General features: G+C 38.4%; 2 non-coding genes across 2 annotated transcripts; one reads left to right on the forward strand and one right to left on the reverse strand.

Annotated features, from left to right (window-relative positions):
• Positions 1–10,071: 10,071 nt before the first annotated feature.
• On the reverse strand, positions 10,072–10,178 carry LOC141589111 (small nucleolar RNA R71). The gene has a single exon (XR_012520063.1). It is a non-coding gene; the product is annotated as a small nucleolar RNA R71 (small nucleolar RNA).
• Positions 10,179–23,793: 13,615 nt separating this feature from the next.
• On the forward strand, positions 23,794–23,900 carry LOC141589269 (small nucleolar RNA R71). The gene has a single exon (XR_012520216.1). It is a non-coding gene; the product is annotated as a small nucleolar RNA R71 (small nucleolar RNA).
• Positions 23,901–27,699: the final 3,799 nt, after the last annotated feature.

A 27,699-nucleotide genomic window follows, 5' to 3' on the forward strand; every position in this document is an offset into this window, starting at 1 on the left:
TAATTAATTGTATGAGATACAATTTATTTAGTCCCTTGATTTGTAGACTAAAAGGTTAGTCAATTATTTTAAGAGAGAATTCGAGTTGCGAAATCGAGGAACGGCAGTTATTATTTAATTATGCGATAATTGAATAATAAATTTTGGGAGACGAGTTTTAGTTAATTAATTTTTAATTTACTAAAATTGTACTAATTGATTAATGCGATTAATATTAGTACGTAAATAATATGTGTAGTGGTACACATATATTTACGGAGTGATTTGGACGAATTAATTATGGAAGTATTTAAACATGAAACGATGTTTAAAATAAAATTACACGTATTTGTGCGACAAATATAAGAACCAATATGAACCCGTATATGGGCAAGTGGACCGTGTAAAATAGAGTAGTGGATGATTACTCACATAATCATTTCACCTTACTTTATATACTACCATAATTTATCTTATATAAGATTTTGCATGTGATGTAAAATGAAAAATATAAGACAAAATTTGTCCACTCCAACACTCCACTTCCACCCGCTACTTTCCCTTCCTTTATACTCCATCCATTGTTCATTACTACACTACATCATTTTGTATGTTTTGCATGTGAATATAAAATCATCATCTATCTAAAAATAATTATTCATCTTTACTAAGTTTGTTAGTAAATAAATTTTATTACTAAGACTTGTTAGTAATATTACAAATAATATCAAGGGTATAATAATAACAAGTTCTAGTTAAATACTTGTTATTATTTTTGGGTAAGTTCTCGGGTGCAACAAGAAGGAGATCTGCTTTTTGAAGATTAGTAAGGAGGATCATCCATTTGGTATAAGCTCAAGAACAAGCTAGTAAGGTGAACTAGTTTGTGCCCTTTTTACCACAAAATCAATGTAAGGAAATTGTTTTTCCTTATACTTTCATTTTTATGCTTTCATATTAGCTTGCATGTTACATAGATCACCTAAATGACAAATTATAAGATAATTTAATTTTTATTAGAGAGTCTAATATGGATCTATGATATTTCAAGTGGTATCAGAGCTTAGGCTTGTAATTTGCATGTTGATTTTAAGCATTTTAATGAATTATGAGATAATTTATAAAAACTCAGAAATGGTGTTAGAAGAGGTTTTAGCACGAAATTTTTGGGACATGCATACCTACTAGTCTTAAAAGGTTTGTGGTTAAGTTTGGTGATTTTTGAAGTTATTTTGCTATTTTTAATGATTTTTGGTAGAAAACCGAGTCAAAATGCCGTATTTTAGTTAAAAATTGACTAAAAATAGTTAAAAGTTGATGGGGTGCATGGATTTTTTATGATATTTCATGCATATTTTCTACTGATTGTATGCAAAAAGTTGAAGGTTGGTTCGAATTTTTTGCATGTTTATTGATTTTATGAGATAAAAGTCGATAAAAGTGAAATAAAATAATCATAATTTCGAAATATTTGATTATGCCCATGATAAATTTATCTACATTTAAAAATATTATTTAAATGTTAAAAGTGAATTTTAATATGTGTTTTCACCTTGTTTTGATGTTTATTGGTTTTAGTGGTTAAAAACTGATAAAAATCGATCTTTTTCTTCATAAAATTTATCCGGAGATTTTGGGAAATGTTTCTGACATTTTGGTGTTCTTGGGAGTGTTTCAGAATGCGAAAAATTTTTGTTTCAATTGTTTGGGTAATGTTTCAATTATTTTGGATTTTTACTTAAATATTATGATTTTATAGATTAAATTAGCAAAATATCACCAAATCAAACTAATTATTTATCATATAATTAGTGAGAACTAATTTTGAGGTTCAAAACAGTTTGGACAATTATTTTGGACTTAAATGTGATTTAAGAATTGATTATTGATTTTTCCATGTTAAAAATCGATTAAATCCACAAAAACCGAGATGGATACCAACGATTGATAGATAGGGTGATTTTGGCATGATTTTTCATCATTTTAAGCATATTTATTTAAGTTGAATGAATTATTGTCATTTAATTAAAGTATTTATCTTGTTGTACCTAGTATGGCCTAGTTTATTTTAAGCGTTATTACCCGAAATGAATGGGAATATCGATTTGTTTGTAATTAAATACGATCTCGTATCGTCGGTTTGTAATTAAATAATAGTTTTATTTATTTTATTAATTAATGTATAATAGAAATAGCTATGTAATTCATTTGTAATAGTTATTCTTACCGGCGTTTCCAAAAGACGGATTACATCGAGACGGAGTCTATTTTTGGAAGGTGTTACAAATCCCACAAGGAAGAGCCACCTTTGGAATGAAGAGGCAAGGGACCAAGGAGTTGGTTTTAGAAATGTAATATACTAGTTTTTTTATTAACTAGGTGGCCATACTAGGATTTATTCATATGCTTACATGTTTGCTTGTTTTATTTTCGCGCATGCCAAAATCGCCATTCACATGCATTTTATTTTCGCGGTTGTCAATTCACGTCATTTACATTCACCGAAATAATTCACTTATAAGGAATTTATGACTAAATTGACAAGATCTCTCACATAACTAAAATTGAGATTAGCCTTACCAATTAGTAACACCTATGAATCTCTTGTTCATTAGAGCCACGCTCGCCCAAGCGGGGTGTTCTCTTTTTACCTTGGGTAAGTAGGGTGGTAAATGATTATCACACGCTAAAATTGGTTGGACTGAACGGGATATAAGACGGTCTTGTGTTCCGGGGCTAGTAGATGGATTTAAGGAAATTCGTCGACCAAGAGTTCTGGAGGTAGAATTAGTCAACGCGACTTTACCGAATTTACGCAATTATGGGATGTTTCGCCTAAGCGATGCTCATTTTTGTTTAATATTTGGGTCTTGGAATCATTTATATAATTTAGTGGGAGGTCATTATATAAATGCTAAAACTTGCTAAACATGTTTTTACAAGTAATTTTTAAAACAATGAATGTTAATTTTTCCTTTTTGTTGTAGCATTTTAATTCGTAATGGCAACTTCATCAACTCCATCGACTACTTCACTAGGCAAAGATTTATGGCTAAGGTCCGTAATGGACAAATGTATCTTAAAAGATGACGGTAGTAACTTTCTTGAATGGGAATCCAACATCAAAAGTGCCGCGTTGTCCGACAATGTGCTCACTTACTTGACCGATGCTCCTCCTATCGAGCCTGGTGCAAGGGCTTCATCGGCGGTGCGGACCGCCTATGATGACCATGTGAGGATGTCGAATGATATCAAGAATTTGTTGATATGGTCAATGTCCCCAAAGCTCAAGCTGTCATGCATTTCTTTAAATGCGTACGAGATATTCACTCGTATGATCACTATGTTTTCACAAACACCTAAAGTCCGTCAATACGATGCGGCGGCACGCTTCTTTGAAGCTAAGCATGAGAGGGGCCAAAATGTTGGTCCCCATGTACTCAAAATGGTCGAATATGTTGACATCCTAGAGCGTCTAAGGTGTAAGATTCCTAAGACTCTTATGGTGGATCGTATCCTCCACTCACTCCCCACCAAGTTTGCCCACTTTAGGGTAAACTACAACATGAATGACATGGATAAGAGTTACCATGAAATTCATGCACTCCTCACCCAAGCGGAGAGGGATATGGAAGCTAGTGGGAGTGAAAAGGGAGATGTTTTAACCATGAAGTTAAAGAACGTGTCCCTTGGAGTCAACAAAGGAAAAGGGAAAGAAAAGTCCCAATTCAAGAAATCGTCAAAGAAAAATGACAAGGGAAAGGGGAAAGCCGTTGAGAATGGCAATCCCAAGGCAAAAAGTGTCAAGCTCTCCGAGGCCGAATGTTTCCATTATAATGGGAAGGGGCATTATAGGAGGAGTTGTCTCAAATACTTGGAGGATCTCAAGGAAGGGCGTGTGACGCCTATTGGTATGATTTCCTCTCTCTATGTGATAGACGTTAATTATGCTTGTACTTCCATTTGGGTACTTGATACCGGATGTGGCTCTCACCTTTGTAATCTTTTGCAGGGTTTAAGGGACGTGCAAGCACTAGAAAAAGGTGATGTGGATCTCCGCATGGGCAATGGAGCTAGAGTAGCCGCCGTTTCCGTGGGGACCTATGTGCTCACTTTAGCTAGTGGTTTAGAGTTGTATTTAAATAAGTGTTATTTTATACCAACTTTAACTAAGAACATCATCTCCATTTCCGCGTTAGACGCGGAAGGCTTTTGTTTTATGATTAAGGACAAGTGTTGTACTTTTTCTTTTAATGATGTGGTTTATGGCAAGGCCATTTCAATTGGAGGCATTTATGTTTTAAATGATTGGTCGGTTATTTTCTCACTCGGAGTTTTACTTTTCGGTTACTTGTCGTTAGGAGCACCTAGACCAAAACAATATTTATAACTTCACAAACAACTCTACTATTAGTAAAGAGGCAAGTAAAGGTCGGATCCCAAGGGACGGGTATTGATGTAGGATTTTCGATTGCAAGTAGCGGTGTCTAGGGGTGTCATGATTTGGGGTTGAGATGAGAAGATCACTAAACTAAATAGCAATAAAATTAAACAAGCAAGATGATTAAAAAGGGATGTAAACAGTTGATTAAAAGCACTAGGGTGTCATGGGGTCATAGGGGATTCATGGGAATTGATCATACAAACACATTCTCAAATTATAAGCAAGCAATTATTATTGTGATGGATCAAGTTGGTTTATATCTTACAATCCTAGGAAGGTTTGGGTCCCGGAGCCGAATCGATTAGATTGTACAACACCTACAAGTCGACTTAATCCTCCCTACTCAACTATATGCATGGTCTAATGAGACTCGAGTTGGTTTATGTCTTACAAGTCTCATTGAAAAGGTAAGTGGTGGGTAAAAAATGTAAGGATTCATAGGCTCGCATTTCATCAAACATAACATGTGCATAAGTGGAGATCACAACAAGCAAGCAAATAAAATATGAAAACATATTAAATTAAGCATGAATCATTCCCCATGTTGGTTTCCCCTAATTACCCATTAACCCTAGTTAAGGAAACTACTCACTCATTATCAAGTTTAGCATTTTAACAAGGTTGTCGATCACATTAACAAAGAAAAACATGATGAATAAATGAAGATGATTAACAATAATTAAAAAGGGATTAAGAGGATTATACCTACTAATGATTCCAATAATAAAGCAAAGAATAATAGAAGTACTTGATGATTGATTGGAAGGTTGTCAATCTCCCAATAATAACCCAAATAATCTTCAATTACCCAAAATAAAAGATGAACAAAAGAGAGATTAAGGAAATGAGATTTGTATTAATATTTAATTAAAAGTTGATTACAAGATTAATAAGAGATTAGAATTATATAAACTACACTAAGGATTGATATGAAGAACATGATTATCTAATTAGCCTAATGGGGTATTTATAGTGGGGATTAGGTACTCAAATTAGAGTTAACTAAGGGCTTAAATGACGATTAAGTCCTTGAGGAATCGCTCCTCTCAAAAGAGATGTCGGTCTCCTTTTTGCCGGTCTTTCATAAATATGCGCATCTTTCATGGAGCATGAAGAAAGGACGTACGAGGCTGTAAGGGAATACGAGCGTCCAAGGTGTCGGGACGGGCGGATTTCCTGGTGGCTGGACAGGCGGATTCTTGAGCTGGACGGGCGGATTGTTGTGTTGATGGACGGGCGTCCCTTCCACAAAGACGCTCGGATTCTGCTCGTATTGGACGGGCGTCTTCTTTGTTGGACGGGCGGATTGTCTCACAACTCCCTTTTCTTCTTTTCTTCTTCCAATAATCCTCCGGGATTTAGTCGGGGATGCAATGATTTCTTCATCATTGCCCATCTACTATAATATGTACAAAGTCCTTCTAGTCTTGTCTTCTCTTTGATGCTTGGTCATTAGATTCGATCAATTTATCTATATTTTGCCATGAAAATGCAAGGTTTGAACTCCTCTCCTACCAAGGAAACAAAACCTCAAAGAATATGCAAAACAAAGGACTAAAGATAGTAAATGACTCAATTATGCACTAAAAAGTATAGGAACGAGGCTAATTCGGGGACTAAATATGCTCAAATAATGGTCACATCAAATATCCCCAAACCGAACCTTTGCTCGTCCCGAGTAAAGAGGTGACTAAACTAGGACCGTTATTTAAACTAACCTAATAGCATAGCCGATATGAGACAATTAGCGGGTCTCACTCCGCCCCTTCAACTTACAACAAGACAACCATGAGGTAGGATGCCTTCTTGCAAGGCAAGGTGGGTCTTGCCAAAATGGCGACACATCCAAACATTAAAGCGCACAAAATCAAGTAATGGATGCATCTATAAAAGAATAGCCACTTTCCTCATCTAAGTGGCGGAAATTATCTACAAGGGAAGCAATTCAAGGGTACACACTCCTTCATAGATGCAATTCTTCAAACTACTAAGCCTAGAAGGATACCAATAAATCACCTCCAAGTTGTGTCAAGCTAGGGTACCTTTGTCCTCAATCGTTAAATGCTTTTGTCAAGAATAGACTCCCTATGGTGTTAGAAACACTGGAGGATCGCGGAATTCCCCTTCTCGCCTAGACAAGAAGAAGGGTCGTCCCCTCTCTACCATGCACAAAAATGGATACGATGGATAAAGGGATCAATAGTATTTGAGCTTCATTTGGGAGTTTGCTTTTGTTGTTGTTTTTTCCCCCAATTTCTTGTGGCATATAACATTTGAGAACAATTTCTTGCCATTTCTTTTGAGTTTTGGCAATTCAATACTTGACAACTTTTTTTTCAACTTTTTGCATTTTCTTTTGAACATTTTCAAAGTCACCCTATATGTAGTGAGGGTGCCTTATATTTAAAGCATTAGGAGTCTATTTTTGCTCCTCTTTTCATTTGATGCATTTTGCAAACTTTTTCTTTTCTTTTCATTTCTTGAACTCAAATTTGAATAATTTCTTTTTTTGCCCATTCCCTTTGATGACAAAAATGTATGGTAGAACATGGATGGATGATGGTTGCATGGTTTCAAGGGTCACCTTGGAATGAACGGTAGCCAATGAATTATCACACCACAAGGTACTCTTGACTAGGCCTTAATCCATGGGTCAAAGGATACTAGCATGACACATCCTAGGGTATTTTACAAGTATTCTAACAAGCAATGTCTTAAGAAGAAAAGGCATCTACTAGGGCCTATATACACTTGTCAAGCTTCACAAGTAGACTGTTTCACAAAATTTTTCTAACATGCAAACTACATGCCACGATGCAACTAACATATATACATCCTAATGCAAATGATTCTACCAACTAATATGCCAAATAATCTAAATGCAATCCTAAATTCACATTGTTTATACCGCATCAATCAAAATAAAGCCACATATTCATTAACATAAAGAGGAAAAAGGAGATTGGAAAGATCATACCATGCGGTCTTCAATATCCTCATGTCTCGGATGTGGCGTAGTCGATCAATGTGAACAAGGATGAACAAACACAATATATACAACAATATATACAAGACTACAATACAAAGGAAATGAACATGTTTTTGGATTTTTCGAAATTTTTTGATTTTTTTGGAATTTTGAATAAAAGTCAAGTTAGAATTTCCCATCCCCACACTAGTATGGGTGATGCGACCATAATTGGCGCATATTTAGCCCCCGAATTACCATTGTTTCCATGCTTTTTAGTGCCTATTTGGGTCATTTCTTATCTTTAGTTCTTTGTTTTGCATATTCTTTGAGATTTTGATCCCTTGGTAGGAAAGGAGTAAGAATCTTGCATTTTCATGGCAAAACAAGGCTAAATTGATCATATTCAATGACCAAGCATCAAGGAGAGACAAGACTAGAAGGCCTTTGTACATAGCATAGTAGAAGAGCATTGTTGAGAAAAGGATCCTTGAGTCCCCAAGGAAATCCCCAAGGAATTCATGAAGAAAAGGGAAGAAAAAGAAGAAGGAAAGTTGCTGAACTACAATCCGAACGGATTGTAGAGAATCCGTCCGTCCAGCTCAATCCGAGCGTCCTCACCAGAAATCCGCTCGGATTCCCCATGCCCAGTCCGAGCGTCTTGTTCCTTGATCCGCTCGGATCGTTCATCCCAGATCCGGCCGTCCCGACCCCCAGCCGCACGGATCACAGCACAGCACAGTTTCGTTCTTCAAGCTACGAAATGGAGAAGCCCTTCTCTCGGATAATCCCGGAGGCTCCTTGCTCAACTTAAAAAGTGTAATTACTAGTTTAGCCCTTAGTTAACCCTAATGCATCCTCCCTAATTTTCACTATAAATACCCCATTAGTCTAATTAGAGGAGCATGTTCTTCTTATCAATAATTAGTGTAGTTAATATCAATCAAATCTCTCTTCAATATTGTAATCAAATATTAATCAAGTTTTAATCCAAGTTTTAGTTCTTTAATCTCTCTCTTGTTCTTACTTTATTTTGGGTAATTGAAGATTATTTGGGTTATTATTGGGAGATTGACAACCTCTCAATCTAGGATTCAAGTACTTCTATTATTCTTGCTTTATTATTGGAATCATTAGTAGGTATAATCTCTTAATCCCTTTTTAATTATTGCTAATTACTTTTATTTATTCATCATGTTTCATTATGTTAGTATGATTGACAACCTTTCTAGCATGTTCAATATGATGATGAGTGAGTAGTCTCTTAGCTAGGGTTTAATGGGTGATTAGGGGAAACCAACATGGGGAATGATTCATGCTTAAATTAATATGCTTTCATATCCTATTTGCTTGCTTGTTTTGATTTTAATACATGCACATGTTATATTTGATGAAATGCTAAGCCTATGAATCCTTGCATTTACTATCATCTTCTATCCTTTCAACTTGACTTGTAAGACATAACCCAACTCGAGTCTTGTTAGACCATGCATGTGTTAAGTAGGGAAGATTAAGTCGACTTGTAGGTGTTGTACAATCCATGAGATTTGCTCAGGGACCCAAACTTTCCTAGGATTGTAAGATATAACCCAACTCAATCCATCACAACAATAATTGCTTGCTTATAATTTGAGAACATGTTTGTATGATCATATCCCATGATTCCCCTATGAACCCATGACACCCTAGTGCTTTTAATCAATTGTTTACACCCTTATTTCATTTACCTTGTTAGTTTATTTTCATTGCTATCTTAGTTTAGTAACCTTCTACATCAACCCAATTTGTGACACCCCTAGACACCACTAGTTACAATAGAATCTTCATTTCAATACCCGTCCCTTGGGATCCGACCTTTACTTGCCTCTTTACTAATTGTAGAGTTGTTTGTGAAGTATAAATTGTGTTTTGTATCGACCATTGACCAACGACCACATATGCTTAATTGTGAACACCAAATGGCTTCGATCAAAAATGGCGCCGTTGCCGGGGACGGTGTTTAATTGATTTAAGATTTCTTTTATTGTTTTTAGTTGTGTCTTTTTCACCTTGGGGAAGTAAAACTCCTCAAGGTTTGTTCTAATTGTTTTCAAGTTGTTTGATATTTTGCATGTCTAGAAGGTTACAAAGAGATTTGTTACCTTTTGACCGTGAAATCGAAAGAACCTTGACGAATAATAGGAGACTTGTTAGGAGGAATTTGGGAGGTGTTGGTGAAGTTGTTCAACCCACTAGTGAGTTTGTCAATCCTTTCGCAATAGAAGGAGAAGAGAACCCATTAAACAATACCACACAAAATCCACCTACAATGCCTAAATTCTCGTCACACTCTATACCCACCGAGGAGGATCTACCAAATGGTACTCCTACCCCACAACATCTTACCGGAAACTTTATTGCCAAGTCCGCCTTCATCCAACTAGTTGAGAGGAGCCAATTCGGGGGAATGCCTAGTGAGGACCCTCATTCTCATATGGAAACATTTTGCGATTATTGTGAAGCTATCTCTCAAACGGGCGTGACTCAAGACCAAATAAGATGGGTCTTATTTCCTTTTTCGTTAATCGGCACCGCAAAGCAATGGTTGAAGGGCCTTGATAAGGCCACCCTTGGAATAGATTCTTGGAAGAAGCTAGCTCTAGCTTTCTACAAAAAATTCTACCCACCGGAGAAGACCAATATGCTAAGAGCTCAAATTACGGGTTTTAAGCAAAGGGATGAAGAATCTTTGTATGAAGCTTGGGAGCGGTTCAAAGGTATTTGTCGCTCATGTCCTCACCATGGACTTAGCGAATGGTTTTTGGTGCAACAATTTTGGAATGGTTTATATGAAGATTCTAGGAACATCCTCAATATGGGATCAAATGGAATGTTCACCGAAGTTGATGACAATCAAACATGGAACAAGATTGAGGAAATGGCGGTCCATAATTCGCAATATAGTAGGCCTCTCAAGGCTACTAGAGGAGGAAAGTATGAAGTGGACACCGTTACTCAATTGGGTGCTCAACTTAGTGCTCACATTGACACAATCAACTTGAAGTTTGAACAAGCTATGGCTAGACTTGAGGAAAACTCAAAATCAACAAAGCATCATGTCAATGCCTTGACGGCATCCTCATCAATCCCAAGCGGGATATGTGAGAATTGTGGAACCTTGGGTCATGACTCAAGTGAGTGTAGGGGAACAACCGAACAAGTTAATGCTTTCCAAGCTTACAAAAGTGGTACCCCTTATTCAAATTTTTACAATGAAAACACCAAGTTCCATCCAAATCTCTCATACAAAAGCCAAAATGTTCAAAATCCTCAAGCAACATACACTCCACCACCCATGAGAAATCAAAATCAAAGACCCTTTTTCAATCAAAACCAAGGTTACCAAAATCAAAATCCATACAATCACCAAAATGACCAAGGTTTTGATGTCCAAAAAGCGGTCCTCCAAATGCAAAAGAATCAACAAGAATTTTTCACCCAAATGCAAAAAGATAGCCAAGCAAAAGACACCACCATCAACAACATTTTAGCTCACACCAAGATGTTGGAAACACAATTGACTCAACTAGCATCTTCAAGCTCACAAAGACAAAAGGGGCAATTACCACCTCAAGGTAATCCCCTAGACATGAAACAGTTAGTGCCATTCACTTGAGAAGTGGTACAAGATATGAAGCATCGAAGAAGCAAGTTGAGGAAGAAGTTGTGAAAGCTAGTGAGAATGAAGTTGTGGTGCAAGGTCCCAAAGAAAGGGAATCATCAAATGAAGAAAGTTCAAAGAAAAATGAAGACAAAGCCAAAGAGAAGGAACCCATTGTGATTAGACTTCCTTTTCCAAGTCGTCAAGCCAAGCCCAAATTTGATGATCAACTTGGAAAGTTCATGGAGATTGTGAAGAACTTAGAAGTCTCAATTCCTTTTACGGAATTAATCAATCACGTTCCGGCCTATGCAAAGTACATGAAAGATATCCTCACAAAGAAGAAGTCGATCCGGAAACTTGAGACTATCGCCTTTACCAAGGTGAGTAGTGCAATACTTCAAGGGAGTTCACCTCCAAAGTTAAAGGATCCGGGAAGCTTCTCAATACCGTGTACCATTGGCGACACAACGATCAACAAAGCCTTATGTGATCTAGGGGCTAGTGTGAGTGTCATGCCGTACTCGGTGAGTAAAAGGTTGGGAATGGGAGAGCTTAAATGCACCAATATCACTCTTCAAATGGCCGATAGATCGACGAAGACACCATTAGGGATATGGGAAGATGTCCCCGTGCGAATTGGGAAGTTTTTCATCCCGGTGGACTTTGTCATTGTTGATATGGAGGAAGATTCCAACATTCCAATCATCTTAGGAAGACCTTTCCTACACACCGCGGGTGCGGTGATTGATGTGAAACATGGAGAGCTCACTCTAGAAGTGGGAGATGAAAGCATAACTTTTAATCTTGACAAGACCATGATAGCTCCTCGTTTGCATGAGCCATGTTTCATGATTGATCATTATAGCCGGAAAGATGAGAAGAAGAAATCGGAACTCCAATGGAGGAAGAAAATTGAAGATGCTCCATTCAAAGAGCAAGTGAATTGTGACAAGGAGAGCTTGCAAAGCTCATCAAAATCAACCAAGGAAGAAGATGATGGCCTCATTGGCCAAGAGAAGAAATTGGGAGAGTTGTCTCCATCCAAGCAAGAGATTTTCAATGATCAACTCAATGAAGTTTGTGGTCTTTGGGACGACGAATTTGAAGGGATCTTTAATCCCTACATTGGGCATGCCATCGATCATGATCAACAACAAGGGCCACGGTCTATTGAGGACCTCTACCATAACAATGAACAAGCTTTTGATTACTTCTTCAAGGTGTTGAGCAACATCAACAACACCTTGAACATGCCTCCTTGACATCTCATCAAGAATGAGAGTTTGGTGGAGTCCTCCCTAAACCACCACTTGTAAATATTTCTAACTCCCTAACTTACATTTAATTTTTGTATTGCATTTTTGTCATTTTTGGATTTTATTTACTTTGATCAAAATAATTGTCATGAAAGAGAGAAGTGAGGGAGGGACTAATGATTTTAATTGATGTGTAGTGCTTTACCTTAGTGTGGGGATGGCAATTGCCTAGGCTATTCATGCCTTAGTAGTGCCCCCACAATGAAGAACACAAGATTTGAAAGAAGAAAGAAAGAATGATAAGGGAATGCGTTTGTGCACGGATGGAACTGAATCCGTGTGCACAAGGACCAATCCGAGCGGATTCCTGAGAATCCGCCCGTCTGCAGAGGATCCGAGCGTCCTGCTGAGAAGACGCCCGTCTTGGGCTGTGTTGAAATTGAAGAATTCTTGACTGTTAAAGAATCCGAGCGGATTCCTGGAAAGACGCCCGTCTCATATAATCCGTCCGTCTTGTGAACAATCCGCCCGTCTTGCAGCTGAAGAAAAACAAAGAAAAATCTCGGATCGGAATCCGTCCGTCCTAAGCAAAATCCGCCCGTCCCATCTCGGAAGAATCCGAGCGGATTCCCCAGAATCCGCCCGTCTCTAGGCGGGATTTTTGAAAATTTGAAGCTGAAGAATCCGAGCGGATTGCGCCTAATCCGCACGGATTGTCCCTGCGTCCTAATATTGTCGAGTTCCTTTAAATACCATCCCACCTTCATTCATTCATTCATTCATTCATAAACACTACCCACAACATCAAAACCCTCATCCTCTCCATCTCAAAAACAAAAAACCCTCAACAAAACTCACCAAAATCAAATCAAACCATCCTTCAAACAACAAATTAATCACTCCATCTCCATTAACAATCAAAACCAAGCACAAAATCTTCCCCTTTGAATTGATTTTTGTTCTCATAAAGGCAAAGCCTTTCACCTTCAAAATCGATTTGGGCATTCTACAAATTGAAGATTTTTTACTCTTTACTTGGTTAGCTCATCAAATGGCAAGAACAAAGGGAGCAACAAAGGCAACAAAGGCACCAAAAGCAAAGGCTCTCTCTCAAAGGCAAAAAGCTCTACAAATGAAGAAAGCTTTGGCAATGGTGGTAGCACCACCAAGCTTGGAAGTGCAACAACCTCAACAAATTTCTATGGAAGCATCACCTTCTATTAGGTAATTAATCAACTCTTGCATTATCCGGAGGTAACTTTCATTTCCGATGACCATAGAAATACATTTGTCAAGTTTGCTATGAAACAAATCCAATCCACCAAATTCATATGTCAAGATGCCTTAGAGAAGTTAGGTGTTCTTGAACAAACAAGAGTCTTTTTCAATGCCATGGGTTTGAAGAAATTGTTTGAAATGAAGGAAGTAACATACCCCTCCCTTGTCTTGGAATTCTTAAGTTCCTTAAAAGTGACAAAAGTCGAGAATAGGGAAAATATTGAGTTTCGTCTAGCTAACACTAGTAGACGCATTACCTTTCCGGAATTGGGTGAAATTTTGGGTCTTAGCGATGAACATAGATATTATAAGCAATATGGGAAGTATGATCCCGAGCCCCTTTGGGAGGCAATCTCCGGGAAGAAATTTGAAGATTTTAAAGCTTGTCGTGCTCTTTTGGTCCATCATCCGGGCATAAGAATATGGCACAAAGTTGTGGGAAATACCATAATTGCTAGGAAAGACACCAATCATTTCACGGGACTCGATTTTATTCTCCTTGAATCAACTTTGAATATTGGAAGAATTCACACCAAGCCTTACAATTCTTTGAGGCTATTGGTTGATAGATGGCTCCATGTAGATAGTGGGAAGAAGGGTCAAACCGTTATTGTTAATGGCGGCCTTGTCACGGTCCTAGCCAAGCACTTTGATCCTAATTTCAATAAGGATAGCAAGTACAAGGCTAAGGATGGTGGCCATCTTATTGATATGTCCATCTTGATTAACAAGTTTAAGTGGGTTGCTCACAATCCCCTTGATACCAAGTATGGGTGGCTTACAAGTGAGGCTCGATCATTCACTTTACCCGCAAAGATTTGCCGTCTTAGTGTCCACCGGACCAATTATTTACTTCCCCTATCCAAGGAAGCCGAGTACATCATTCAACAACAAAAGGGTGATCATGAAACCCCCTCCTCTTCCATTGCCATACCACCTTACCCCTATGAATATGAAGAGTTCAAACCACAAGGAGTTGAAATTGGGAAAGACTATGTAACTCTTCTTATGCAAGCCATGCACAAACAAGCTTATGAAGATCGGAAGAATGCTTATTTGGCTCAATATCCTCCCCTCCTACATCTATCTAGGCAAGGACTCCTCGATCCATCTTGTCCTTTGCCTAGTTGGGCGGATAAAGAAGCCTTGTTTCCGGGTGCATCTAGGGAAGTGGTGGAAGACAATGAGGTTGTTGGAAGTGATGAAGAGATTGATGATAATATTGAGGAAGAAGCAAGTGGAGATGAAGAAGGAGATGGTGAAGATGATGATGAGGAAAGCAAAGAAGAAAGTGCCAAGGAAAGTGGCAATGTAACCACTTCTCATGAGGGAAGTGATGGTGATAGTAGCATGATGGAAGACTAGCCTTGGAGATTCCTACTCTCCCACGGTTTGTCTATATCTCTTTGTATTTTATTTCATTTTGATCATTGTTGGTTTAGTCCTAGCAACATCAAAGGACTCACACCTCGGTTCCATTGAGGTGTTCTTTATTGTTCCCATTTTTGAAAATCCAAAATGACAATCTAGTTTCATGCATAGCATAGTGTGCATGAACTCCCCCATGCTTTGACATTAGCAATAGTGTCTTACTTGGTTTGGGGAAGTTAATGCATACGCAACGGGAGGTAATCCAAATTATCATAACAAAAACCATGCATCATGTAGTATAGCTTAGTGTAGAATTGCATTTAGTATAGAAATCATGCATCATCCTTGCATAATTTCCATCATTTTGGCCATTGAGGACAATGCCCATATTAGTGTGGGGATGGGAATTCTAACACTTAACTTTTATTCAAAAACCATAAAAATTGAAAAATTTCACAAAATTCATAAAAATTTGAAAAATTAAAAATCCAAAAACAAGTTCATTTCCTTTGTATATATTGTCTTGTATATATTGTGTTTGTTTATCCTTGTTCACTTTGATCGACTACGCCACATCCGAGACATGAGGATATTGAAGACCGCATGGTATGATCTTTCCAATCTCCTTTTGTCTCTTTATGTTAATGACTATGTGGCTTTATTTTGATTGATGCGGTAAAAACAATGTGAACTTAGGACTTGCATTTACTTTATATGTCATATTAGTTGGTAGAATCATTTGCATTAGGATGTTTATATGTTAGTTGCATCATGGCATGTAGTTTGCATGTTAGAAAAATTTTGTGAAACCGTCTACTTGGGAAGCTTGACAAGTGTATATAGGCCCTAGTAGATGCTTTTTATTCTTAAGACTTTGCTTGTTAGAATACTTGTAAAACACCCTAGGATGTGTCATGCTAGTATCCTTTGACCCATGGTTTAAGGCCGAGTCAAGAGTACCTTGTGGTGTGATAACTCCTTGGCTACCGTTTATTCCAAGGTGACCCTTGAAACCATGCATACTTCTATCATTCATCCACATTCTACCATACATTTTGTCATCAAAGGGAATGGGCACAAAAACAAATCAATTTGAGTTCAAAGAAATGAAAAGTGAAAGAAAGTTTGAAAAAATGCATCAAATGAAAAGAGGAGCAAAAATAGACTCCTAAAGCTTCAAATACAAGGCACCCTCGTTACTAATTGGGGTGACTTTGAAAATGTTCAAAACGAAATGCAAAAAGTTGTCAAGTATTAAAATGCCAAAAATCAAAAGAAATGGCAAGAAAGTGTTCTCAAATGTCAAATGCCACAAGAAATTGGGGGGAAAAACAAAAACAAAAGCAAACTCCCAAAATGAAACTCAATATCTATCGATCCCTTTATCCATTGTATCCATTTTTGTGCATGGTAGAGAGGGGACGACCCTTCTTCTTGTCTAGGCAAGAGGGGGAATTCCGCGATCCTCCAGTGTTTCTAACGCCATAGGGAGTCTACTCTTGACAAAAGCATTTAACGATTGAGGACAAAGGTACCCTAGCTTGACACAACTTGGAGGTGATTTATTGGTATCCTTCTAGGCTTAGTAGTTTGAAGAAATTGTATCTATGAAGGAGTGTGTACCCTTGAATTGCTTCCCTTGTAGATAATTTCCGCCACTTAGATGAGGAAAGTGGCTATTCTTTTTGTAGATGCATCCATTATGTGTTTTTATGTGCTTAATGTTTGGATGTGTCGCCATTTTGGCAAGACCCACCTTGCCTTGCAAGAAGGCATCCTACCTCATGGTTGTCTTGTTGTGAGTTGAAGGGGCGGAGTGAGACCCGCTAATTGTCTCATATCGGCTATTATTATTAGGTTAGGTTAGTATTGGTCCTAGTCTTTGTCACCTCTTTACTCGGGACGAGCAAAGGTTCGGTTTGGGGATATTTGATGCGACCATAATTGGCGCATATTTAGCCCCCGAATTACCATTGTTTCCATGCTTTTTAGTGCCTATTTGGGTCATTTCTTATCTTTAGTTCTTTGTTTTGCATATTCTTTGAGATTTTGATCCCTTGGTAGGAAAGGAGTACGAATCTTGCATTTTCATGGCAAAACAAGGCTAAATTGATCATATTCAATGACCAAGCATCAAGGAGAGACAAGACTAGAAGGCCTTTGTACATAGCATAGTAGAAGAGAATTGTTGAGAAAAGGATCCTTGAGTCCCCAAGGAAATCCCCAAGGAATTCATGAAGAAAAGGGAAGAAAAAGAAGAAGGAAAGTTCTTTGAACTACAATCCGAACGGATTGTAGAGAATCCGTCCGTCGGCTCAATCCGAGCGTCCTCACCAGAATCCGCTCGGATTCCCCATGCCCAGTCCGAGCGTCTTGTTCCTTGATCCGCTCGGATCGTTCATCCCAGATCCGGCCGTCCCGACCCCACCGCACGGATCACAAAGACAAAGACACGATTTCGTTCTTCAAGCTACGAAATGGAGAAGCCCTTCTCTCGGATAATCCCGGAGGCTCCTTGCTCAACTTAAAAAGTGTAATTACTAGTTTAGCCCTTAGTTAACCCTAATGCATCCTCCCTAATTTTCACTATAAATACCCCATTAGTCTAATTAGAGGAGCATGTTCTTCTTATCAATAATTAGTGTAGTTAATATCAATCAAATCTCTCTTCAATATTGTAATCAAATATTAATCAAGTTTTAATCCAAGTTTTAGTTCTTTAATCTCTCTCTTGTTCTTACTTTATTTTGGGTAATTGAAGATTATTTGGGTTATTATTGGGAGATTGACAACCTCTCAATCTAGGATTCAAGTACTTCTATTATTCTTGCTTTATTATTGGAATCATTAGTAGGTATAATCTCTTAATCCCTTTTTAATTATTGCTAATTACTTTTATTTATTCATCATGTTTCATTATGTTAGTATGATTGACAACCTTTCTAGCATGTTCAATATGATGATGAGTGAGTAGTCTCTTAGCTAGGGTTTAATGGGTGATTAGGGGAAACCAACATGGGGAATGATTCATGCTTAAATTAATATGCTTTCATATCCTATTTGCTTGCTTGTTTTGATCTTAATACATGCACATGTTATATTTGATGAAATGCTAAGCCTATGAATCCTTGCATTTACTATCATCTTCTATCCTTTCAACTTGACTTGTAAGACATAACCCAACTCGAGTCTTGTTAGACCATGCATGTGTTAAGTAGGGAAGATTAAGTCGACTTGTAGGTGTTGTACAATCCATGAGATTCGGCTCCGGGACCCAAACTTTCCTAGGATTGTAAGATATAACCCAACTCAATCCATCACAACAATAATTGCTTGCTTATAATTTGAGAACATGTTTGTATGATCATATCCCATGATTCCCCTATGAACCCATGACACCCTAGTGCTTTTAATCAATTGTTTACACCCTTATTTCATTTACCTTGTTAGTTTATTTTCATTGCTATCTTAGTTTAGTAACCTTCTACATCAACCCAATTTGTGACACCCCTAGACACCACTAGTTACAATAGAATCTTCATTTCAATACCCGTCCCTTGGGATCCGACCTTTACTTGCCTCTTTACTAATTGTAGAGTTGTTTGTGAAGTATAAATTGTGTTTTGTATCGACCATTGACCAACGACCACATATGCTTAATTGTGAACACCAAATGGCTTCGATCAATGGGCATTGTTCTCAATGGCCAATACGATAGGAAATTATGCAAGCATGATGCATGATTTCTAAACTAAATGCAAACTATACTAAGCTACACTACATGATGCATGGGTTTTTGTTATGGCGGAGAGCGGAATTCAGATTACCTCCCGATGCGTATGCATGTACTTCCCCAAACCAAAATAGACATCATTTCTAATGTCTTAAATTTCGGGGTAGTTCATGCACACGGAATGAAATGCATGAAACTACAAATTGTCATTTTGGATTTTTCAAATGGGAACAATAAAAAGAGCACCTTAATGGGGCCAAGGTGCTAGTCCTCCATGTTGCTAGGACTCCACAACAAATGATCAAAATATAATAAAGAAAACAAAAGAAGTAGACAAACCATAAGAGGGGCGAAAGAGTGTAGGAGCCTCCAATATTTGCTAATCCTCCATCATATCATCATTATCATCATCTTCCTCCATAGAAGTGGAATCATCTCCACTCCCACTTTCACTTCCTTGCTCTTCCTCACTTTCTTCTCCTTCCTCATCTTGAGCTTCTTCTTCTTTAACATTCTCTTGAACCTCTTGTTCTTCACCTTCTTCATCAACACCCTCATCAACAATCTCCTCTCCACCCGATTTTCCACCACTAGAGGTGCTAGGAAATAAAACTTCCCTATCCGCCCAACTAGGCAAAGGACATGATGGGTCAAGAAGTCCTTGCCTAGCTAGATCTAGGAGGGGCGGATATTGGGCCTTGTAAGCATCCACTCTATTATTGTAAGCTTGCTTGTGCATTTCCCTCATGAGTAGAGTTATGTAATCATTTCCTACCTCGACATCCTTTGGTTGGAACTCGTGATACTCAAATGGGTAGGGTGGTGTGACAATGGAGGAGGAGGGCTCTTCAATTTCGCCTCTTTGTTGTCGAATAATGTACTCGGTCTCCTCAGAGAGTGGAAGAAGGTAGTTGGGTCGGTGAACACTCAATCGGCAAATCTTTGAAGGCAAAGTGAAGGACCTACCTTCTTTGGTTAACCACCCATATTTGGTGTCAAGAGGAGCATGTTTGACCCATGTAAACTTGTGAATCATGGTGTCCATATCAATGAGATGGCCTCCTTTGACTGCCACATAGGTGTTGTCTTTGTTGAAGTTTGGGTCAAAGTGCTTGGCCAAATAGGTAACTAGTCCTCCATTCATAATAAAAGCGGTGCCCTATTTACCACAATCGACATTAAGCCATATTTCAACCAAAAGTCTTAGATCATTATATGGATTAGTATATTCCCTTCCTATGTTCAAGGCCGACTCAAGAAGAACAAAATCGAGCTTGGTAAGATGATTAGTGCCATTTCTTGATATCAAAGTATTCCCAATAACCTTATGCCACACTCTAATGCCCGGATGGTGGACAAATAGAGCACGACAATCATGAAAGCGCACAAATTTTCTTCCGGAGATTGCCTCCCAAAGAGGAGCGGGGTCATACTTTTCGGGGATCTTTTCATAGTACGCGGTATCACTAAGGCCCAAAATCTTACTCAATTCACTAAAAGTGATTCGTCTACTCACATTTGCATGACGAAACTCGATGCAGGTTCTAGTTTCCACCCTTGTAACTTTCAAGGAACTCAAAAATTACAATGTCAGGGAGGGGTATGTCAATTCTTTCATGGTAAACAATTTACCCAATCCCATGGCCTCAAAGAAGGTTTTGGTTTGTTTAAGAATACCCAACTTTGTCAAAGCATCTTCACAAATAAATTTTGTAGGCAAAATGGTCTTCTTAGCAAAGAGAACAAATTTATCCCTATGAGAGTCGGAAGTAAAAATTACCTCCGGATATTTAGATAATTGCTCAATGACCGGAGTTGTTGATGTTGTAGCTTCCATAGGGGGACCTTGTTGAACCTCTAACCTTGCCTCATAGACCACCAATGCCTTTGACAATTGTTTTGCTTGAAGTGCTTGTTGCCTTTTTGAAAGTGTCTTCTTTGGGGGTGCCTTGTTACCTCCTTTTGTTCTTGCCATTGTTGATTGCACCAAGGAAAGATTGAAATCTTCAATTTTTAGTTATGCCCAAATCGATTTAAGATGAAAGGATGTTGCTTTGTATCTAAAAAAATCGACTCAAAGGTTGAAGATTTTGGTGTTTGAATGGATTGTTGTTGTAAAATGAGTGATTAATTGTTGTTGGGAGGAAGTTTGGATTTGATTTTGTTGAATTTGGTTGAGGAAATCTTGTTTTGTTAATGTGGAGGATGAGGGTTTTTGGGGTTTTTGTGTTGAGGGTAGTGTTTGAATAAAGAAGAAATGAAAATGAATGAGGGAGTAAGTGTTTAAAAGGCCCGTTAATTTTGAAAACAGCAGCAGGGACGAGCGGATTGGTGTCTGGGATGCTCGGATTCTGCGCGATTTGCTTCAGGAAAAGATGCTATGGGACGAGCGTCTTTGTGCAACGATGAGCGGATTCCTCAAAAGATGCTCGGATTCTGTTACAGGGTGTTTCCTTAAATTTCAATAGCATAAAGACGAGCGTCTTTGCTGCAAGACGAGCATCTTGTTTCAGACGAGCGAATTCTTCACTGGGACGCTCGGATTCCGTGACAGGCCATTTTCTTGAATTGCACAGCTCTACCAGACGAGCATCTGGTGACATAGGATGCTCGAATTCATCAGGACGAGCGGATTCCCTTATGAGACGCTCGGATTCATCCCTGTCCACACGGATTTAGGTCCATCCGTGGGTACTGCACAACCCGTATCATTTCCATCCTTCAATTCTTGTGTTCTTCATTGTGGGGGCACTACAAAGGTATGAATAGCCTAGGCAATTTCTATCACCACACTAAGTCAAAGCACTACACATCAATAAAATCATAAGTCCCTCCCTCATTTCTCTCAAAATGATGAATATTTTGATCAAGGCACAAAAATATAGATCCAAAAATGACAAAAATGCAATGTAAAAATTGAAATGCAAGTTAGGGAGTTAGAATATTTACAAATGGTGGTTTAGGGAGGACTCCACCAAACTCTCATCTAATGTGAGATGTCAAGGGGGCATGTTCAAGGTGTTGTTGATGTTTACTCAACACCTTGAAAAAGAAGTCGAAAGCTTGTTCATTGTCATGATAAAGATCCTCAATCGGTCTTTGCACTTGTTGTTCTCCATGATGGTCTTGGTTCATAGCATTACCAATATAGGGATTGAATATCCCTTCGAACTCATCATACCAAAGACCGCAAACTTCGTCTACTTGATCATTAAAAATTTCTTGAGTTGATAGAGACAACTCTCCTTCCTTCTTGTCTTGGCCAATGAGGCCATCCTTTTTACTTGTCATGGGTGAGCTTTTCAAGCTCTCTTTGTTGCTATTCTCTTGCTCTTTTGATGGAGCATCATCAAATTTATTTTTCCATTGGAATTCCGACTTCTTCCTATCATCCTTCCGGCTATAGTGGTCAACCATAAAGCATGGTTCATGCAAACGGGGAGCTCTCATGGTCTTGTCAAGATTGAAAGTTATGCTCTCGTCTCCCACTTCTAGAGTAAGCTCTCTGTGCTTCACATCTATTACCGCACCCGCGGTGTGCAAGAAAGGTCTACCGAGAATGATCGGAATATTAAAGTCTTCTTCCATGTCAACGATGACAAAGTCCACCGGGATGAAAAATTTCTCAATTCTCACGGGAACATCTTCCCATATCCCTACCGGTGTCTTCGTCGATCTATCGGCCATTTGGAGTGTGATGTTGGTACATTTAAGGTCTCCCATCCCTAGCCTTTTGCTAACCGAATACGGCATAACACTCACGCTTGCTCCTAGATCACACAAAGCCTTGTTGATCGTGGTGTCGCCAATGGTACACGGTATTGAGAAGCTTCCCGGGTCTTTAAGTTTCGGAGGTGAACTCCCTTGAAGGATGCACTACTCACCTTAGTGAAGGCGTTAGTTTCAAGCTTCCGGATCGACTTCTTTTTCGTAAGGATGTCCTTCATGTACTTTGCATAGGCCGGCACATGATTGATTAATTCCGTGAAAGGAATCGAGACTTCCAAATTATTCACAATTTCCATAAATTTCCCAAGTTGGTCATCGAACTTGGGCTTAGCTTGACGACTTGGGAATGGAAGTCTAATCATGATGGGCTCCTTCTCCTTGGCCTTATCTTCACTTTTCTTTGAAACTTTTTCTTTTGTTGGTTCTCCTTCCTTGGAGTTTTGTACAACTTCTTCTTTGTCACTAGCTTCCACAACTTCATCCTCAACTTGCTTCTTTGGTCCCTCATATCTCGTACCACTCCTCAAGTGAATGACACTAACCGTTTCATGTCTTGGGGGATTGCCTTGAGGTGGTAATTGCCCCTTTTGCCTTTGAGAACTTGAAGATGCAAGTTGGGTCAATTGAGTCTCCAACATTTTTGTGTGGGCTAGGATGTTGTTGATGGTGATGTCCTTTGCTTTACTATCCTTTTGCATTTGAGTGAAAAACTCTTGTTGATTCTTTTGCATTTGGAGGACCGCTTTTTGAACATCAAAACCTTGGTCATTTTGTTGATTGTATGAAGTTTGATTTTGGTAACCTTGGTTTTGGTTGTAAAAGGGTCTATGATTTTGGTTTCTCATGGGAGGTGGGGTGTAGGTTTGTTGAGGGTTTTGAACATTTTGGCTTTTGTATGAGAGATTTGGGTGGAATTTGGTGTTTTCATTGTAATAGTTTGAATAAGGGGTACCACTCTTGTATGCTTGAAAAGCATTCACTTGCTCATTATTTCCCCTACATTCACTTTGGTCATGTCCCAAAGTTCCACAATTCTCATATATCCCACTTGGGATTGATGAAGTTGCTACCATGGCATTAACATGATGCTTTGGTGATTTTGAGGCTTCTTCAAGTTTAGCCACAGCCTTTTCGAATTTCAAGTTAATGGTATCAATGTGAGCACTAAGTTGAGCACCCAATTGAGTAATGGAGTCCAGTTCGTGCTTTCCTCCTCTAGTAGCCTTGAGAGGTCTACTATATTGTGAGTTATGGACCGCCATTTCCTCAATCTTGTTCCAAGTTTGATTATCGTCAACTTCGGTGAACATACCAATTGATCCCATGTTGAGGACGTTCCTTGAGTCTTCATAAAGACCGTTCCAAAATTGTTGTACCAAAAACCACTCGCTAAGTCCATGATGAGGACATGAGCGACAAATTCCTTTGAACCGCTCCCAAGCTTCATACAAAGATGCTTCATCCCTTTGCTTAAAACCCATAATTTGAGTTCTTAGCATGTTAGTCTTTTCCGGAGGGTAGAACTTTTTGTAGAAAGCTAGAGCCAACTTCTTCCAAGAGTCAATTCCAAGAGTAGCCTTATCAAGGCTCTTCAACCATTGTTTTGCGGAGCCGATTAGATAGAAAGGAAATAAGACCCATCGAATTTGGTCTTGAGTTACACCGGTTTGTTAAATCGCATCACAATAGTCACAAAAAGTCTCCATGTGAGAGTGAGGGTCTTCACTAGGCATCCCCCCAAATTAGCTTCTTTCGACTAATTGGATAAATGCGGATTTGGCAATGAAATTTCCGGTCAAGTGTTGTGGTGTGGGAGTACTATTGGGTAGGTTCTCCTCGGTTGGTACGGAATGTGATGAGAATATAGGCATTGTGGGTTGATTTTGTGTTGGATTTTGTGTTGGGTTCTCCTCACCTTCTTCTGCAAAAGGGTTGACGAACTCAATAGTGTTTGGTTGAATATCTACAACCTCACCAATACCTCTCAAAGTACCTCTAGCAAGTCTTCTATTGTTTGTCAAAGTCCTTTCAATTTCGTGATCAATGGGAACAAGTTACCTTGTGATTTTCAAGACATGCAAAATATCAAACAACTTGAAAACAATTAGAACAAACCTTGAGGAGTTTTACTTCCCCAAGGCATAGAAAGACACAACTAATAACAATCTAAGAAAATCAAATCAAGTTAACACCGTCCCCGGAACGGCGCCATTTTTGGTCGGTTATTTTCTCACTCGGAGTTTTACTTTTCGGTTACTTGTCGTTAGGAGCACCTAGACCAAAACAATATTTATAACTTCACAAACAACTCTACTATTAGTAAAGAGGCAAGTAAAGGTCGGATCCCAAGGGACGGGTATTGATGTAGGATTTTCGATTGCAAGTAGCGGTGTCTAGGGGTGTCACGATTTGGGGTTGAGATGAGAAGATCACTAAACTAAATAGCAATAAAAGTAAACAAGCAAGATGATTAAAAAGGGATGTAAACAATTGATTAAAAGCACTAGGGTGTCATGGGGTCATAGGAGATTCATGGGAATTGATCATACAAACACATTCTCAAATTATAAGCAAGCAATTATTGTTGTGATGGATCGAGTTGGTTTATATCTTACAATCCTTGGAAGGTTTGGATCCCGGAGCCGAATCGATTAGATTGTACAACATCTACAAGTTGACTTAATCCTCACTACTCAACTATATGCATGGTCTAATGAGACTCGAGTTGGTTTATGTCTTACAAGTCTCATTGAAAAGGTAAGTGATGGGTAAAAAATACAAGGATTCATAGGCTCGGATTTCATCAAACATAACATGTGCATAAGTTGAGATCACAACAAGCAAGCAAATAAACTATGAAAACATATTAAATTAAGCATGAATCATTTCCCATGTGTTGGAATATGTGTCCTCCGACAATAATGCGATCACAACTGTCGATCATGATGATCACATGTTTAAATCTCATTTTAAGAATACATGTGGGATGTAATATTTTTTACAGTCAACTGGTCCACACATATCGGTAATGATTGGCTGACTAGAGTTTGACATTATTGTCGTGCGACGGTGGTGATCAGTTGATCCCCTTAAGTCATACCTAAAGGGTAACACTCTTAATTGAATATTTAATTGGTCGTATGACGATACGAGTCAATTAAATGACATAAAATTGACGGACGATTTTGAAAGTAATATTTACGTATCTCATTGTAATTTGATTAAATAAGATACGGTCTAAGTAATCGAATTGTTTTATTGCTTAGATGAAATTATCGTTTACGGAAACAATTGAACTGAATGAATAATTTATTATAAATACAAGATGTTGTAATTTATAATTGGTAAAATGTTTTGGTACAAGTAATTGTGAATTACTAAGTCGATTTTGTACATGACGTATTTTATTAATACGTTGATTTTTAATACGTTAAAAATACATGACAATTTTACATGACTTGTGACATGTGACAAATTGACAAATTGACAAAGATAAAATGGAATTCATTTTATCCCATATGGACCGAAATATGGAGGTAGTATGGTGTTTATATTATGTTTAATCAATTGAGTGCAAACAACATGATTACACTACCAACACCTAGCATTGGATGCCTATTTCTTGATTAGAGAATTAAGCCCATGCATTGGCTCCCCAATCCCTCCTTCCACCGGTTTTTGAAAGACCAAATAGAGAGTTTTTCTCTATCATTTTTATTCATACACAATTTGTGACACCCTCATTTATTGCGGAAAAGTAAACACGTAATTCTAGATAAAGACTGCATGTATATGTTTGTAATAGGTTCATTTGGGTAAAAACCTGTAATTTTTAAAACCTGAACCTGTTATAAAAATATCCAAATGGGAGGGTGTCAAACCTGCAAGGTCCAAAATAAACCTCATAAATAAAACATCGCTAAAGTCGCGAAATAAAGTTATACAACCCAAGTATGAAAAAGGGAGACCTATGTCCCTAAAAAGTATATGACATAAAAAGTGTTCAAGGGTCACAATAAAATAAAGCCAATCTAGGTCCCAAGGTTACTTTACTCGCTAGCTCGTCCATGTACCCCATATAAGCATCACCTACCTGTCAATCGCATTTTATACAAATATGAAAGCCACAGTAAGTGGGGAGTAACTCCGAGTTCTCCCAGCCACGAAATGTCATAATTAATATAACATGTAAACATAAGAATATGAATATGAATAACACATAGTCTTAGCATATAGATGCTAGACAACCGTGCCTATCATGTGAACAACAATATAACACATAGTCCTAGCATGTGAATACTAGACCGACTCATACTACACTATCATGTGAATCACATAACATCCGGGAATCCAAACTTTATCAACCATAGCCGGCTTGCATCTCACCTTCTATGATTCATAGAATCATCAAACAAGAAAGGACAATATATCTAGAGACAGGCATAAGTTCTTAGGACGGTCAATAGTCACTCTGTAACTCGAGTCTATACCACAAGGTAAGGTAAACACCCTAGTCCTAAACCTGCGCAGACCTAGCGACATGCGGAAAATACCGCATCCAAGACCCATGATCACACACATTAGTACCCCTAAGGAGTCCACCAAAGGGTTGGCTAGTACTTAAGCTGACCACATACTTCTACGAGTACGCCAGGAGGTCATGCCCTAACTTGGATATAAGCCCACCAAGCTAAGACACAAAGACTATTAAGCCGCAAACATACACTCGTCAAAGACTATAAGGGCCTATCTATGACATCGACCGAAGTCACTCACCTAGGACCTAGTCCCAACTGAATGCTTTAGCCTACAACACTTAAGACAAGTAGGACACCCAATTAACCATAAGAGAGGCAAAGAGTCCAACTTTCAAACATAATGCTAACATTCTATCAAGTGAAAGGCTATATAAATGTCTATTCAGCAGACAATCCAACCATATCCTCAATGTCATCAATAACCAAATTATAGCTAACCATCAATATCATAATCCATGGGAATAAGCTAAAATGGCAACAAGACAAGAAGACTCACGTAAAAGGCAACCAATTCATCCAGCAACCAACATGTGAAATGATAATTACAAATATCAAGGCATAACATAAAACCTCCAATAACAACCAATCTCACCTCAAAGACAAACCCTCGACCCTAGTCCCGTGACGGGTCATCGGTCAAATCGAGGCTGACCGGTTTAAACCTAGTTTGACCAAACTCGTTCGGTCAATCTGGCCCAGCTCAGAGTCTTGGCCTACTTTGGCCCAAATCACAAAATGTATCACAATGTCATTCTCATGC

The sequence above is a fragment of the Silene latifolia genome, chromosome 6 (assembly GCF_048544455.1).
Source record: "Silene latifolia isolate original U9 population chromosome 6, ASM4854445v1, whole genome shotgun sequence".
Taxonomy (NCBI): domain Eukaryota; kingdom Viridiplantae; phylum Streptophyta; class Magnoliopsida; order Caryophyllales; family Caryophyllaceae; genus Silene; species Silene latifolia.